Below are 15,824 nucleotides of genomic sequence, written 5' to 3'. Positions count from 1 at the left end.
TGATGATTGAGATCAGTCTGTTAGGGCGGTAATTAGAAGAATTGAATTTGTCCCTTTTTTTGCGAATAGGATGTCCCTGCACAATTTTCCACAGTATCAGGTAGGGGCTGGTATCATAGTTATACTGGAACAATTTAGCTAGGCACATGGCTAGTTCAGAAGCACTAATCTTCAGGACTGAGATGTTGTCATGTGAAGTTGAGACAGCATGCAAAGGGACAGGTTGTCTTTGACAAAATCTGTAAAGCAGCTCAACCTTCTGAAAAATATTACTTCAGTTTGACATTTTGGGACTCTTAAAATCAAGAGAATTGATTGAACTCAGAGAAAGAAATTTTTAAAAAAAGCAAACTCAAAGTTGTTTGTGTCAGTTTGCATTCAATGTAAAGTTCTTTCCTTCTGATCCTGCCCACCTCTCTAATGACATTGCCAGAACTAATTCACAATGATAACAACAAAATTGAGCTTGGACTTGGAATTGAAGCAGGATCATGATCTAAAGGAGGCCTTTGAACATAAGAACATAAGAACATAAGAAATAGGAACAGGAGAAGGCCATCTAGCCCTTTGAGCCTGCCCCGCCATTCAATAAGATCATGGCTGATCTGTCATGTCTCAGTTCCACATTCCTGCCCTCTCCCCATAACCCTTAATCCCCTTGCCTATCAAAAACCTATCAACCCGTGTCTTAAATATATTTAGCGAGGCAGCCTCCACCACTTCAACGGGCAGAGAATTCCAGAGATTCACCACCCTTTGAGTGAAGAAGTTCCTCCTCAACTCCGTTCTAAACCGCCCCCCCTTTATCTTGAGGCTATGCCCTCTAGTCCTACTGTCCTTTCTGAGCGGGAAGAGCCTCTCCACCTCTATCCTATCCATCCCATTCATCATCTTATATGTCTCAATGAGATCTCCCCTCATTCTTCTAAACTCTAACGAGTACAAGCCTAGTTTATTCAGCCTCTCCTCATAGTTCAACCCCCTCAACTCCGGTATCAGCCTAGTGAACCTCCTCTGCACTCCCTCCAAGGCCAAAATATCCTTGCGTAAGTGCGGCGACCAAAACTGCACACAGTACTCCAGCTGCGGCCTCACCAGTGCCCTATACAGCCGCAGCAAGACCTCCCTACTTTTATATTCAATCCCCCTCGCTATGAAGGCCAGCATCCCATTTGCCTTCCTGACCACCTGCTGCACCTGTAGGCTGGGTTTTTGTGACTCATGCACAAGGACCCCCAGGTCCCTCTGCACCGTCGCATGCTGCAGTTTTTCGCCATGTAAGTAATAGTCCTTCCTACCATTCTTCCTACCAAAGTGGACAACCTCACATTTGCCAACATTAAATTCCAATTGCCAGTTCCTGGCCCATTCGCCCAGCCTATCTAGATCCTTCTGCAGACTCTCCACACCCTCCGCACAATTTGCCGTTCCACCAATCTTGGTGTCATCAGCAAATTTCAACACCATACACTTGGTTCCCTCCTCCAGATCATCTATATAAATGGTAAATAGCTGAGGCCCCAGCACCGACCCCTGGGGCACTCCAGTAGTCACCAACTGCCAATCTGAATAGCACCCATTGACCCCCACTCTCTGCCTCCTATTTGACAGCCAATCCTCTATCCACGCTAACACCCTACCCCCAACTCCATGCCCCCTGACCTTCTGTAATAACCTCTTGTGAGGCACCTTATCAAACGCCTTCTGAAAATCAAGAAACACCACATCCACTGGCTCTCCTCTATCCACCGCCCTAGACACATCCTCATAGAACTCCAATAAATTCGTCAGACACGACTTCCCCTTAACAAAACCGTGCTGCGTCTGCTCTATCAAACAAAAAGTAAAAGGAAGCAGTGTGCTGAGAAAAGCAGGAAGAGAGAACGTGATTCTGATGCTTTATCACAGCTTTAATGAAAGAAGGAAGAATGTTCAACCTTCAAAGAGCAAGACTGAACTGGACTATACTACTGTTATATTTACATGCTTAGATTTGGTAAATTGTATAGATCATAGAGTACTAATAGTGTGAAACTTGAGGTTTTGAAAAATGAAGTCATCCTTTCATATTGTTGGTTTATTGTTTTAAGGGGGGAGGTGTGACAATACAGTGCCTTTAAAAATGTATTTGTACCATGTTTCTTTTAAGGGATATGTTTAAAATTCGGCTCTGGTTTATCGGCAAACCAGGCAGCTCCATGCTGAGAATGCAGGAGAATAATTGGTCCTAGATAATAGGACATTTGTTTTAATCTGAGCGTATCCTTTTTTTTATTTTTGTTTTTACCCCTGAGGTTTCAGAGTAGGATTTAATTAGGTTGATTGACAAGAAACAGAGTCATATTAATGGGCAGAGCTAGGCTTACAGGGGAAAACAATTTTGTTTCTACTTGATTCTGAAAGAAGCAAGAGGTGTTTTGCTCTATCTCTATTGTTTGAGTGTCAGAAGACTTGTGTCTCTTTGCCTCTCTACCTCCAGAAGTGTTCAAAGGCTTGAGGACTGGCAGTCCATGTAACAGCACATAAGCCTATGTTGTTGATTTTGAAGAAGAGTTCAAATCTATGAGGAATATTGCTTAACTTGGAACTAATAGAGATAGCTAAGCACTTAATAATTGTATCTTGTCCTGTTTAAGTATTTTAATTGGTAAAGTTACGCTAATACTTTTTGTTATAGTTAAAAACTGTATTGTTAAATAAAGTTTGTTTTGATAAAAGCTTCCTGGTGTATCAATAGAATCACACCAGAAGTGAAATACCTTATCTTCTCACTACTGCCAAAAATAAAAAAAAGTTGGGATCTAGTCTAACTTTATAATATACCTTGGGGTTTCTAAACAGGTCCCTAACAAAATTCAATACAAAAATTAATTGTAAAAAAAACACTCCTGTCTAATTGCATCATGAGATTAAACATTTCTCAGTCTAGCCATTCACTCAGCTTTTAGAAGACTGATCTTCCACACCACAGCACTGATTACACAGCAATTTTTGCCACCAACTTGTAAGTCATCAGGGACAGTGGGCACATGTACTCAGCCCACACAGTTGCCACTAGGGCGCATACAGGTTCCACAACAGGTACATGCCATTTTGCTATCAGGATAGTTTAACACAAAACAAAAAGACTTTGCGCTGAGAGTTACAACACAACCCAGTAAGTTCAGTTGGTAGATAATGTCATTCTTAATCTTAGGGTCATGTTTTCAAGTCTCACATTGATGAGTGCTTCTTCTTTAAATATTCTATTCAAAATCTTTTTTATTGTTCCTTAACTCCACAGTTAAGAGCATGGAATTTTGGTTTCAAAGACAGCTCTCACCCAAATTAATTAGTCGCTCAGGAAAGAAAAAAAATGACTTCTCAGTCCCAGGCATCTTGTATGAGTAACTGTCGGAAAACAGAATTGCTTTAATTAACAATTCAAGACCTTACCTTAAATAAAAGTTTGCATCATAAGTGAAGTTCCAAAATAAGGTCCATCATAATCAGTCAAACTTTGGACACTGAAGAAGATATATTGCTGTTATACACAGTTGAGAGGCAGCACAGTGGCATATCTGTTAGCACTCCTGCCTCACAGTGCCAGGGACCTGGGTTCAATTCCCGGGTTGGGTTACTATCTATAATGAGGCTGCATGCTCTCCCGTGTCTGTGGGTTTCCTCCGGGTGCTCCAGTTTCCTCCCCCAGTCCAAAAGATGTGCTGGTTAGGTGCATAGGCCCTCAGTATACCTGAACAGGTGCCAGAGTGTGGCGACTAGAGGATTTTCACAGTAACTTCATTGCAGTGTTAATGTAAGCCTACTTGTCAAAAAAATGTTGATCTTAACAACATTTCAAGATGAAGAAATGTTGAAACAAACTATTAAGAAAGTACCATCATTAATTTTTGCAATCCCAACAACCTGACTGTTAAAATGGTTGCTCTGGAACTGAGTAGTTGCAATTTTTTTCCCCCATTAGCTAATTTTGCTGTAAAGGAAACAGTTAAAAGACACCAGCTTGCAATGAAAGACATAATTAGGTGATATCAGAAATCAGAGCTGCACTCATCTGCTCATCCCACTTTAAACATTCACAGACTCTGACACTCATTCTGCACATGTGCAGGAAGTACTCCCCTTGTGTTGCAGCGTGAATAAACGCACCTTATCCTTCATGCGTCCACTGACTGAACTGTCACTAGAACGAAACAGCCAATCAGTGAACAGTAATCCGTCAGTACTATACTTGCCCTGTCAATTCATGTATTAATTGCTTAAACCAACACACAGTTAAGACAATAAATAAGCATGTTTGAACAGCTCTCTATAATAAGTAACTCCATTCACAATATTTTCCCTGAGCTAAATAAACGCCGGCACATCCACATCATGACTACTATCGACACCGCAAACTGCCGGATCCAAGTAGAGAGGATCTCCACCAACGCCGGCACATCCGCATCTAAATTTTCTACCCATCTCAGACCTTTCCCCTTTTTCTCTCCTTGCTTGTTTGTCAATCACTTATGTAGTATGGAGTCAAAAGTGTTGGTAAAATCTAAATCTATCACAATATCACATGCTCAGAATTTCCATTGTCAACAAAATCTGTTATTACCTCAAATGATTCCAGGCAATTTGTTAAGTCAGGTCTCTCTTTCTTAATTCCATGCTGAATCCCTATTACAGTATCCTATCATACCTATCTATGTGTTTAATTATTGCCTCCTTCAGGATGTGTTTCATACTTTATGCACACAGATATCAAACCCACTGGCTTCTGACTTCTTGGAGTGCCCTATGTATTATTTAAAGGACTGATGTTAAAGTAATTTCCTAAGTCTTAGTATGTGTGTCCTGTGCTCACACAACAAATTGAATAAAATGTTTACATCTGTCATCTATGATGCTCACTTCATAAAAAAACCTGATGTTGCACCTCAGATTTCTTGCCTTCAGCAAAAAGAACTTCATCGGAATGACTTTTTCTGAGCTGGAATAGCTCTAAGACCCAGAATTATCCTTCATATTTTTCTCTGAATCGCCTCTAATCATACAATTGGTTTCTTTAGTCAGGGTTCCCAAAACTAGGAATATTCCAAACCTGATTGCAACAGTAATTTGTATATACTTAGAAAAATGTTTTGATTTATAGGGTTGATTATAGTTCTACCAGGCTGGCAGAAACCCCAGATAGGTGAGTTATAAAACTGACTAGTATACTTACCAGTCCTGGATGGTCCCAAATGTTAATTCAGATCCATGTGTTCAACAGTCTTGGTGTATCTGAGAGATGATTGTGTGATTCTGAGATTCCTGTGGTCCTTTGTCCTGATACTCAACTTGCAATCCCTGCATCTTTCCTCTAGGCCCTTCTAAATCATCCTTAATTTGTAAAGATCCTCACTTTGTCTCCAGAAATTGCTCCTGCATACCCAATATCTACATGTTTAATTTCTTTTTACATAATTGTACCTCATTTGAGGTATAGTCAAAAAGGTGACTAACTTGTATCTCCCTCTTCACATAATGCATACACTCTATGTCCTTCCTTCACCTGATTTATCTAATATTCAATGTCACATTGCCTGTTAACAACACAATAGTTATCTCATTGATTTATGTCCATAAGTTCATAAGATATAGGAGCAGAATTTGGCCATTCAGCCCATCGTGTCTGCTCCGCCATTCGATCATGGCTAATATACTTCTCATCCCCATCTTCCTGCCTTCTCCCCATAACTCTCCAACCCATTACCAATTAAAAATCTGTTTAACTTTGCCTTAGATTTACTCACTGTCCCAGCATCCACCGCACTTTGAGGTAACGAATTCCACAGATTCACAATCCTTGGGAGAAGTAGTTTCTCCTCAACTCTGTTTTAAATTTGCTACCCCTTATCTTAAGACTATGACCTCTCATCCTAGAATGCCCCTCAAGAGGAAACGTCTGCTCCACATCTACTTTATCCACACCATTTATCATCTTATATACCTCAGTTTGATCTCCCCTCATTCTTCTAAATTCCAGAGAATATAGGCCTAAACTGTTCAATTTATCTTCATATGATAAACCCCTCATCTCTGGAATCAATCTAGTGAACTTCCTCTGAATTGCCTCCAATCTGACCGCATCTTTCCTCAAATAAGGGGGCCAAAATTGTGCACAATACTCTAGATGCGTCCTCACCAATGCCTTGAACAGTTGCAACAATATTTCCTTCCCTTTAGCCACAAATGCCAACATCCCATTCACTTTCTTTATTACCTGTTGTACCTGCATGCTAGTTTTCTGTGACTCATGATTGAGGACACCCAATCCCTCTGCGCTGGAGCATCCCGGAGTCTCTCCCCATTTAGATAATAGGTCGCCTTCCCATTTTGCAACCAAACTACATGACCTCCCATTTATCCATGTTAAACTCCATGTACTACATTTTGGCCCACTCTCCAAACCTATCTTTATTCATTTGTAAGGTTATTATTTCCTCATTACAACTTATTGTCTTGCCTATTTTTGTGTCATCTGCAAATTTGGCTATAGAGCCTTCTGTCCCCGAATCTAAGTTGTTAATATAGATTATAACTAGCTGGGGCACAAGGGATATATTTTAGTTGTGACAAATTGAGTATCTCCTGAAACAACTGCTACCACTCATCCGCTGTCCTACCTCTTAGCCTTCCTGCCCACTCTACTCAGGCCAAATCTGCACTCATGCCTACGTAATTTCCTTTGTTTAATATCAGAACGCTCATGTGGGACTCCACTTTCTCACCCCAAACTGAATTTTTGTTTCTATCATACATGGTCGCTACTCCTTAGAGGATCCTTAACTATGAGGTCATCAATTAATCCCTCCTCATTACACAATATCAAATCCAGAGAGCCTACTCCCTGGTTGGTTCCATAACATACTGTTCCAAGAAACAATCTCTGATACATTCAGTGAACTCTTCTTCCAGGCTACCCTTGCCCATTTGATTCTTCTCATCTATGTGCATACCATTACTATGCATCCATGATTATTGCTGTACCCTTCTTGCAAGCCCCCAGTATTTCCTGGTTTTTACTGTGACCCACTGCATAACAACAGCTTGGGAACCTATAGATTACTCCTGCCAAGTACGTCTTTCCTTTGTTATTTCTTATTTCTATCCAGACTGATTCCACATCTTGATCTCTTGTGCTTATTTCATTTTTCATTACCTCACTGACCCTTTTCTTCACCAGCAAAGCTACACCACCCATGTAGTGAATGTCTGGAGTGAATATATTTAGCCAATTGCCCCCCCTCCACATCAAGGCTTCCTGCAGCCTCTGTTAACATCCACCATAGCCATTTCTGCATAATGGAACCCACATCTTTATCTAAATGAGAATATGGTCTCTTGTACAATGGTTCAAAAACCCCTCATTGCGCATAGTTCCTTACCATGATCTAATTCCCAATGTCCCACTTCTGGGGTTTTTTGGCATTCCAAGAGCATCTTTTTCCCTGCATGTTGTTTCCCAATTTTTCTGACAGCTGCCAAATACATGCTGGGCTGCTCTTAACTGAGAAATAAGTATTTCCATTAAGTTTCCAAGGATTCTGCTCAAAAATGTAAGGTTTTGATACCACTCAAACCTGTCTGTGCCTTGTAAATCTTTTCAAACAAAGGAATCTGGTGCGCGACAGACTGGAGGGGCTGATTGTGGACAAGTCCCCAGGACCGGATGGAATGCATCCGAGGGTTCTGAAAGAAATGGCGGAGGTGATAGTGGATGCCTTGGTGGTTATTTTCCAGACGTCGCTGGATTCCGGGGAAGTGCCGGAGGATTGGAAAACGGCTAATGTTACGCCGTTGTTTAAGAAGGGTGCCAGGCAAAAGGCGGGGAATTACAGGCCGGTTAGTTTAACGTCTGTGGTAGGTAAAATGTTAGAATCCGTCATTAAGGAGGAAATTGCGAGGCATCTTGAAGGGAATTGCTTGATAGGGCAGACGCAACACGGTTTCATTAAAGGGAAGTCGTGTCTGACAAATTTACTGGAGTTCTATGAGGATGTGTCTAGGGCGGTGGATAGAGGAGAGCCGGTGGATGTGGTCTTTCTGGATTTTCAGAAGGCGTTTGATAAGGTACCTCACAAGAGGTTACTGCAGAAGGTCAGAGGACATGGAGTTGGGGGTAGGGTGTTAGCGTGGATAGAGGATTGGTTGTCAAATAGGAGGCAGAGAGTGGGGGTCAATGGGTGCTATTCGGATTGGCGGTTGGTGACTAGTGGGGTGCCCCAGGGGTCGGTGCTGGGGCCTCAGCTATTTACCATTTATATAGATGATCTGGAGGAGGGAACCGAGTGTAGGGTGTCGAAATTTGCTGATGACACCAAGCTTGGGGGAAAGGCAAATTGTGCGGAGGGTGTGGAGAGTCTGCAGAAGGATCTAGATAGGCTGGGTGAATGGGCCAGGAAATGGCAAATGGAATTTAATGTTGGCAAGTGTGAGGTGGTCCACTTTGGTAGGAAGAATGGTAGGAAGGACTATTACTTACGTGGCGAAAAACTGCAGCAGGCGACGGTGCAGAGGGACCTCGGGGTCCTTGTGCATGAGTCGCAAAAACCCAGCCTGCAGGTGCAGCAGGTGGTCAGGAAGGCGAATGGGATGCTGGCCTTCATAGCGAGGGGGATTGAATATAAAAGTAGGGAGGTCTTGCTGCAGCTGTATAGGGCATTGGTGAGGCCGCAGCTGGAGTACTGTGTGCAGTTTTGGGCGCCGCACCTGCGCAAGGATATTTTGGCCTTGGAGGGAGTGCAGAGGAGGTTTACTAGGCTGATGCTGGAGTTGAGGGGGTTGAGCTATGAGGAGAGGCTGAATAAACTAGGCTTGTACTCGTTAGAGTTTAGAAGAATGAGGGGAGATCTCATTGAGACGTATAAGATGATGAATGGGATGGATAGGATAGAGGTGGAAAGACTCTTCCCGCTCAAAAAAGACAGTAGGACTAGGGGGCACAGCCTCAAGATAAAGGGGGGGCAGTTCAGAACGGAGTTGAGGAGGAACTTCTTCACTCAAAGGGTGGTGAATCTCTGGAATTCTCTGCCCGTTGAAGTGGTGGAGGCTGCCTCGCTAAATATTTTTAAGAAGCGGGTTGATGGGTTTTTGATAAGAGAGGGGATTAAGGGTTATGGGGAGAGGGCGGGAAAGTGGAACTGAGCCACGACAGATCAGCCATGATCTTATTGAATGGCGGGGCAGGCTCGAAGGGCCAGATGGCCTACTCCTGCTCCTATTTCTTATGTTCTTATGTTCTTATGAATCTCACTTGACAAGTGTGGCAGGGTGGGGTCTATAAGCTTTTCTAATGACCAGATACCTCTATTTCATTCCTTCTATCCAAATCTCCATACACACTCTTCCTCAATCATATACTCAGGCTGGGCATGGACACTTCACTGATGTCTCTAATGCCCTATTATTTCGTCCTCTCTTTTATGATCCTCTGGCCACCTATTGAACTGCTTTTACCAGAACTCCCAGCATTTGTTGTTCTTGGGATTGTTCAGCTTGAACCTTTCAAACAAAGAACAAAGAACAACCCAGCACGGGAAACAGGCCCTTCGGCCCAACGAGCCCGTGCCGCCATTTCAACAAAGCATTTTCCTACACCTACCCTGCCCTGTGTGTATGTGAATGGTACCCCTACTGTAGCCAGATTCAGGGGAGAATAGTGTAGGGTCAATTTGGTACACCAATCAGCCTAAGAGCACATCTTTGGGGTGTGGGAGGAAACCGGATCCTTTTGAATCCCCTGCTAACTTTCCTTCTGTTCCTTTCTTGGGCCTTTTACATTCTTGGGTGAAGTGTCAAGGTCCACGATAATTATTTCATCCACTACCTCAGAATGAATTAGCTTCCTTTACCTCCCGTTTACACTGTCTACTATGGAGGTCCTCCTTCAAATGTCCTCAAGCCTCATGCAACTTGCTTTTTGCTTTTCCAATCATGCTTTCTCCCTTCTCCCATTCTGAGTTACTTGCCCCATTTTCCTTCTCCTCTGCCTGTGAGTGTCAAAGGCAAGGGTAATTTTTCTCAAAACTACTGTTTCTGTCTGATCTCTTTGCTAGCTTGAGTTTTGATAAGCAGGAGGCTCCTTGCGATCAGGGCCCCTAATCAATGCTGATGGGGTTCCTTGTCAAGGGTACTTCTAACCAAGGATCACTGCTTGTTCTGACAGAAACTGACCAGAAGTTATCAGCAAACACTCACACTGCTTCTGATTGGAACTCAACTTTTTATTTTTTTATTTTTTATTCCATCCTTAAAGTTACATAGCCAATGTTCAGAGTAGACCAGGAAACCCAAATCTATTCCTTGCTTGCTCAAAAACCAAATTCAAATTCCAATTGAATCCAATTCATGGTCCCCACAAGTGGGATAAACATTATCCAAGCTGACAAGATATGGCATTGCACCCCATCTTGGACTTGATGTTATGCTTTTCATCTTAGCCAAAAGGTCAACTCAACATAAGGTCAAAAGGATCCCCAGTCCTGCATCCCACAACCTCAAGGATCTGATCTTTGGTGCCTGCCATAGTAGCCTCACCCTTCCTTGGTCAGTGGAGGGGAGGGGTTGGAGAGTGGGGGAGGTTAGATGGTTAGTGGGAGCATGGTTAGTACACTGGTCATTTGACAATGATAGGGAAAGAACTGGAATCACTAGCAAGAGAGAGGAGTTTGTGATTGGAAAAAAATATTTAGCAGGAGGAAATTAACCCTCATCCCACAAAGGATGTCAGACATGCAGGTCTGACAGCACAGAGGCAAGGAAGAAGTCAAACGACATAGATGTGGAAAGATCCAGTAACCTCGGGCAGAATTTTGGAGTATGTGCAGCCGGAGAATCCTGCCCTATCTGCTTTCTTGGTCACATTATGCACCTGTCCTGCCACCTTCAGGAACCCACAGACAGACACTCCGTTCTCACACTTTCTCTACTCCTTTCAGTATCTTCCCATTTATTGAGTATTTCCTTGCTTTGTTTGCCGTCCCCAGATGAATTACCTCACTTCTTCAGATTGAATTCCACTTACTATTTTTCTCTGCCCACTTAACCAAACCATTAATAACATCCTGGAGATGACAGCTGTGCTCTTCCCTGTCAACTACACTGCCAATTTTTGTGTCATCTGCAAATTTCCCAATCATCTCTCCCACATTTAAATCCAAATTATTTATAATATCATTGGAAACCTCTTTCTAATCGCAAAAAAAACATCAATAGGCTATTACCCTTTGTTTCTTATCATTGAGCCAATTTTGGATCAAACTCACCACTTTACCCCGCACCCCATGGGATTTACTTTTTTGACCAGTCTGTCTTGTGGGGCCTTATCAAACTAAAATTCATGTGGTCAACATTCACTGCACTACCATCTCCAATCCTCCTCGTTACTTCCTCAAAAAATCTGGTTAAATTGATAAGCCACAATCTCCCCCTAACTGAACCATGCTGATTATCCCTGATCAGTCCATGCCTTTCTAAATGACAGATTCCTGTCTCTCGAATTGATTCCTATAATTTGCCCATCACAGAAGTCAGGAGGTTTGGCCTATAATTTTCTGTACTATTCCTCACACCCATTTTAAATAATGGTACAATGTTCACAGACCTCCAGTCCTCTGGTACCTCATTAGTTTTTGATCTGGTTCCTGAAACAGTAATTTGTTTTCTCAAGCAGATTCCTCCCTTCTCTGCATCAAGTAGATTTTCTACTTCTGCTAGATCTGGAAAGGAAAAGAAAGGGTGATACAATGGTTAGCATTTAATGTTAAGTGTAAATAAGCAGAGTCAGATGGCTGGCAACTCTAAGAAGTTGTTCTTTAACATTCTCATTAGATAACCTTCAGGGTAAGGTCAGATCATGGCGACCATTGAAAAGACTACAGACAGGTCCCCTAAATTAAGTTTAACCTTAAAGCTAAAGCTTATTCTTAACATTTCTAACTTGCTTAAGACTATCTAATGTTCCTAACAAGAGAAAGTTGGAGATGGGATACTTGTTTGCAAGGGCAGAGGCACAATGTTGGCTGATTTGAAGGGAAGATGGGCAGTAACTGAAGAGAAGGAACTGTTAACAAAATCAGGTAACATGAGGCCAGGGGAGGAAAGTAGTGGTTAACAATGAGAATAGGGTTCAGGGAGCAAGTTTAATTTAGGGGATCTGTCTGTATCTCTGTCACTTCTCTGTTGTCACTATAGTCTAACCTTATTCTGAAAGTTATCTAAAGAGAATGTTAAAGCCCGACTCCTTAGAGTTGCCAACTATCGGTCTCTGTTTGTCTCATGGACAGGATGAGTTTGGAGAGAGCATGGAGGGAGATGGAATCCAGGGTAAAATGTGATTTCAAGCATAGAACAGGGGTAAAACATTAGGATAAGTTTAACTCAGTGGTAACTCAGATCCTGCATGCGGGGATGCAGCTGAGACAGCTGAACAGATGTTCTCAACCTTTATTCCAAAGGAGCCCTTGATGCCCTGACAATTGTTATTGGAGATGAGAGTTGAGCAGGAATGAAAGGGTGGTTTATTAAAGTCTTGCTAATGTGATCAGCAACTAGTCAGGCTTAAGATGTAAATCCAAGACAAAACTTAATAAGAAGATGGTGGCAAATATATACAAAAATCTAGAAATGACTACTAATAACAACATTGAACGTATATCATTTTAATGCAATGATTGATCTTTGAAATGACTTCTTAAAAAGTGGACAAATGAATGTCACACAAGCATGTTAAATGTTTGATCACTAATATTGCCAAGTCAGTTAGATCTAGTCAACAATAGATCTTGTATTTCTGCACTAGTATTTTTTCTAGATGAGTGAAATTGCCCCACGTTTGGGAATGTTTGTGTCTTTTCCAAAGATCTGAAGTGGTCCAATGCAGATCCTGCATGCAGTTCATCATTTCTCTTTTCAAAGCTTGTTTTATTCATACTTTTGTGTCATTTGTGAATTGTGAAGCCATTTAGGCATGTGCATTGCCAGCTAACATAAGGTGTCCCACAACCATTTCATTTAAGATCCTTAACAGCTGTCAGGGAGAGTAGGCATGCAGTCCATCTGTTTGGGTCCAGGTCCCAGAGGTGAAAAGACTGTGTTCTAACCCAGTGCACCACTCAGTCCTCCCTGGATACATAACTCCACAGATCAACCTTGAAGTTAAGAGGAAGAGTAATTTTTATTTCAAAATTAACCATCCTTAAATAGGAACGAACAAGTATTCATTTTTGTTGCTAGCTTTAAGGAAAGCTTATTTTTCATGTAGCTCATAGAACATTAAGCTAAAGTAGATAAGTTGCTTAGGACTGCTGTTTCAACCAACTTGTCCCATTTTGTCTTATTAGTAAGGACTGACTGAGCATGAAGGTGTTCTTTGCTTGTCAGTTGATAAAGTGGGCACTCCTTTCTTATCTTCTCTCTGATTCTGAATTCCCCTTGTTTAATCTGTGCAAGCACACCTATCATCTGTGCAGAGGGAATGATATCCAATTAATTCAATATGCTAATTTAACAACACACATCATTAACCTAATGTGTAATATATAGAAACAGTGGTAAATTAATCATCACTAGTGTAATTTTCAAATTTATTCTGAAACATCAATTAGCTGCAAATATGCATCTATGAAATGATGTATTAGAAGTTAAAATTTTATTTTTGGAAACACCACGTTATTCTTGAGCATTTGTGAATATCTTATTCATTTAGGGATCTTAAGTTTATGTTGATTATTTGTAGATTATAAGCAAAGCACGATTTATGCAAATGAAAATTTCTTGCCTCCCCAAAGTTAGACATTTGAACTTCAATAAGTAACACAACAAGTGTTCCTAGTTCAACTTTTGTAGTCCACGTTACGTATTCAATATCAGTTGAAACATTGACAGCCTTTCAATTCATTGTGCAGCACCTTTAATGAGGCTGAATTTGGATTTTTTTTTCTCAGTATAGTAACAGCTATTTTCTTTTAATTCATGTTCTGTTACTTGTTTACCTGAAGTTCTATAGCTTTCAAACTCAAACTCAACTCGTGACAATGCTCAGTGATATTGATTATCATGACTAGACTACGTCATTAGAATGGATGATGGTCATTTGAGGAGAGTTTGATCATGCCAGTAAACCTATTTGTTTCAGCGTAAAACTAAGATACAAGAATTTAGGCAAAGGAGACACCATTTAATTTCAGATTGATGTCAACAACTGGGAACAGTCTGCACACGGTTAAAGCACATTGGCACCAAAGTCGTCACTCTGCAGTACAGAAACTGGAAGAAAAGATGGCATCACAGAACAAAGCACTTAGGCAGTAGCCTCTGTATCAGCAAATAAAGACCAATGATGTTCCCACTGCAACCAATAATGTCTTGCAGGATTTGGGCTGTATTCTCACCTGTAGACTGAAAACAGATGAGTAGATATAAGCATCTGTAATGATGCAAAACCAAAGAAGAGTTTAAATGGAAAGACTGAATATGTGATTTTCATATTTGACAGACATGGTAAATTAGCAATGGCGACATTATATTAAACAGTTTTGTACCACTACAAAATCAGCTTTATATACTTACAGCAGTTGTTAACACATTGACCATAATAAAATCTGTCATTACCTGAGTATTCTCCTGATTGTTCTCCTGAGTGGTCAGCAAAAGATTGGAGGAAACATTGGGGAAACAGGTTAAATGGCAAAAAAATGACTTTTTCCAACATTTCTCTAGGCTTCCGCCAGTCAAAGTTCCAATGGGAGATTGGGAGAAAGCCAAAGTGCTCCCAAGTAAATAGAATTGTTGGAAGCAAGCTCAACAAATTATCTGCTTTTAAAAGCCAATGATTGTAGAGCGAACCCTGCGGCTCCCCCCACCTCCCCCACACTGCCCCCTACCTCCACTCTCCCCCACACTGTCCCCCACCTCCCCCCACCCCCTCCCCCATACTATTCCTCACCTCACCCCCTCCCCACCTCCGCCACACTGCCCCCCACCTCCCCGACACTGCCCCCCACCTCCCCCCTCTCCCACACTGCCCCCCACCTCCCCCCTCTCCCACACTGCCCCCCACCTCCCCCTCCCCCACACTGTCCCCCACCCCCTCCCCCTCCCCCATACTATTCCTCACCTCACCCCCTCCCCACCTCCGCCACACTGCCCCCCACCTCCCCCCACACTGCCCCCCACCTCCCCCACACTGCCCCCCACCTCCCCCCTCTCCCACACTGCCCCCCCACCTCCCCACACTTCCCCCACCTCCCCCACACTGACCCCCACCTCTCCCCTCCCCCACACTGCCCCCCACCTCCCCCCACACCCACACTGCTCCCCACCTCCCCCTCCCCCACACTGCCCCCCACCTCCCCCCACACCCACACTGCTCCCCACCTCCCCCTCCCCCACACTGCCCCCCACCTCCCTCCTCCCCCACACTGCACCCTACCTCCCCCCACCTCCTCCCACCTCCCCCACACTGCCCCCCACCTTCCCCCTCCCCCCTCCCCCCTCCCCCATACTGCTCCCCACCTCACTCCCTCCCCAGCTCCCCCCCTTCCCCCACCTCCTCCACACTGCCCCCCACCTCTCCCCTCCCCCACACTGCCCCCCACCTCCCCCTCACACCCACACTGCCCCCCACACTGCCCCCCCACCTCCCCCACACTGGCCCCCCTCCTCCACCTCCCCCCACCTCCCCCACACTGCCCTCCACCTCCCCCCACCTCCCCCACACTGCCCCCCACCTCCCCCACACTGCCCCCCACCTCCCCCACACTGCCCCCCACCTCTCCCCCTCCCCCACACTG

This window comes from Carcharhinus amblyrhynchos, chromosome 8 (genome assembly GCF_965287045.1).
Source record: "Carcharhinus amblyrhynchos chromosome 8, sCarAmb.v2.hapA, whole genome shotgun sequence".
NCBI lineage: Eukaryota > Metazoa > Chordata > Chondrichthyes > Carcharhiniformes > Carcharhinidae > Carcharhinus > Carcharhinus amblyrhynchos.
The sequence above is the reverse complement of the archived record's forward strand: the minus strand, read 5'-3'. Positions refer to the sequence as shown.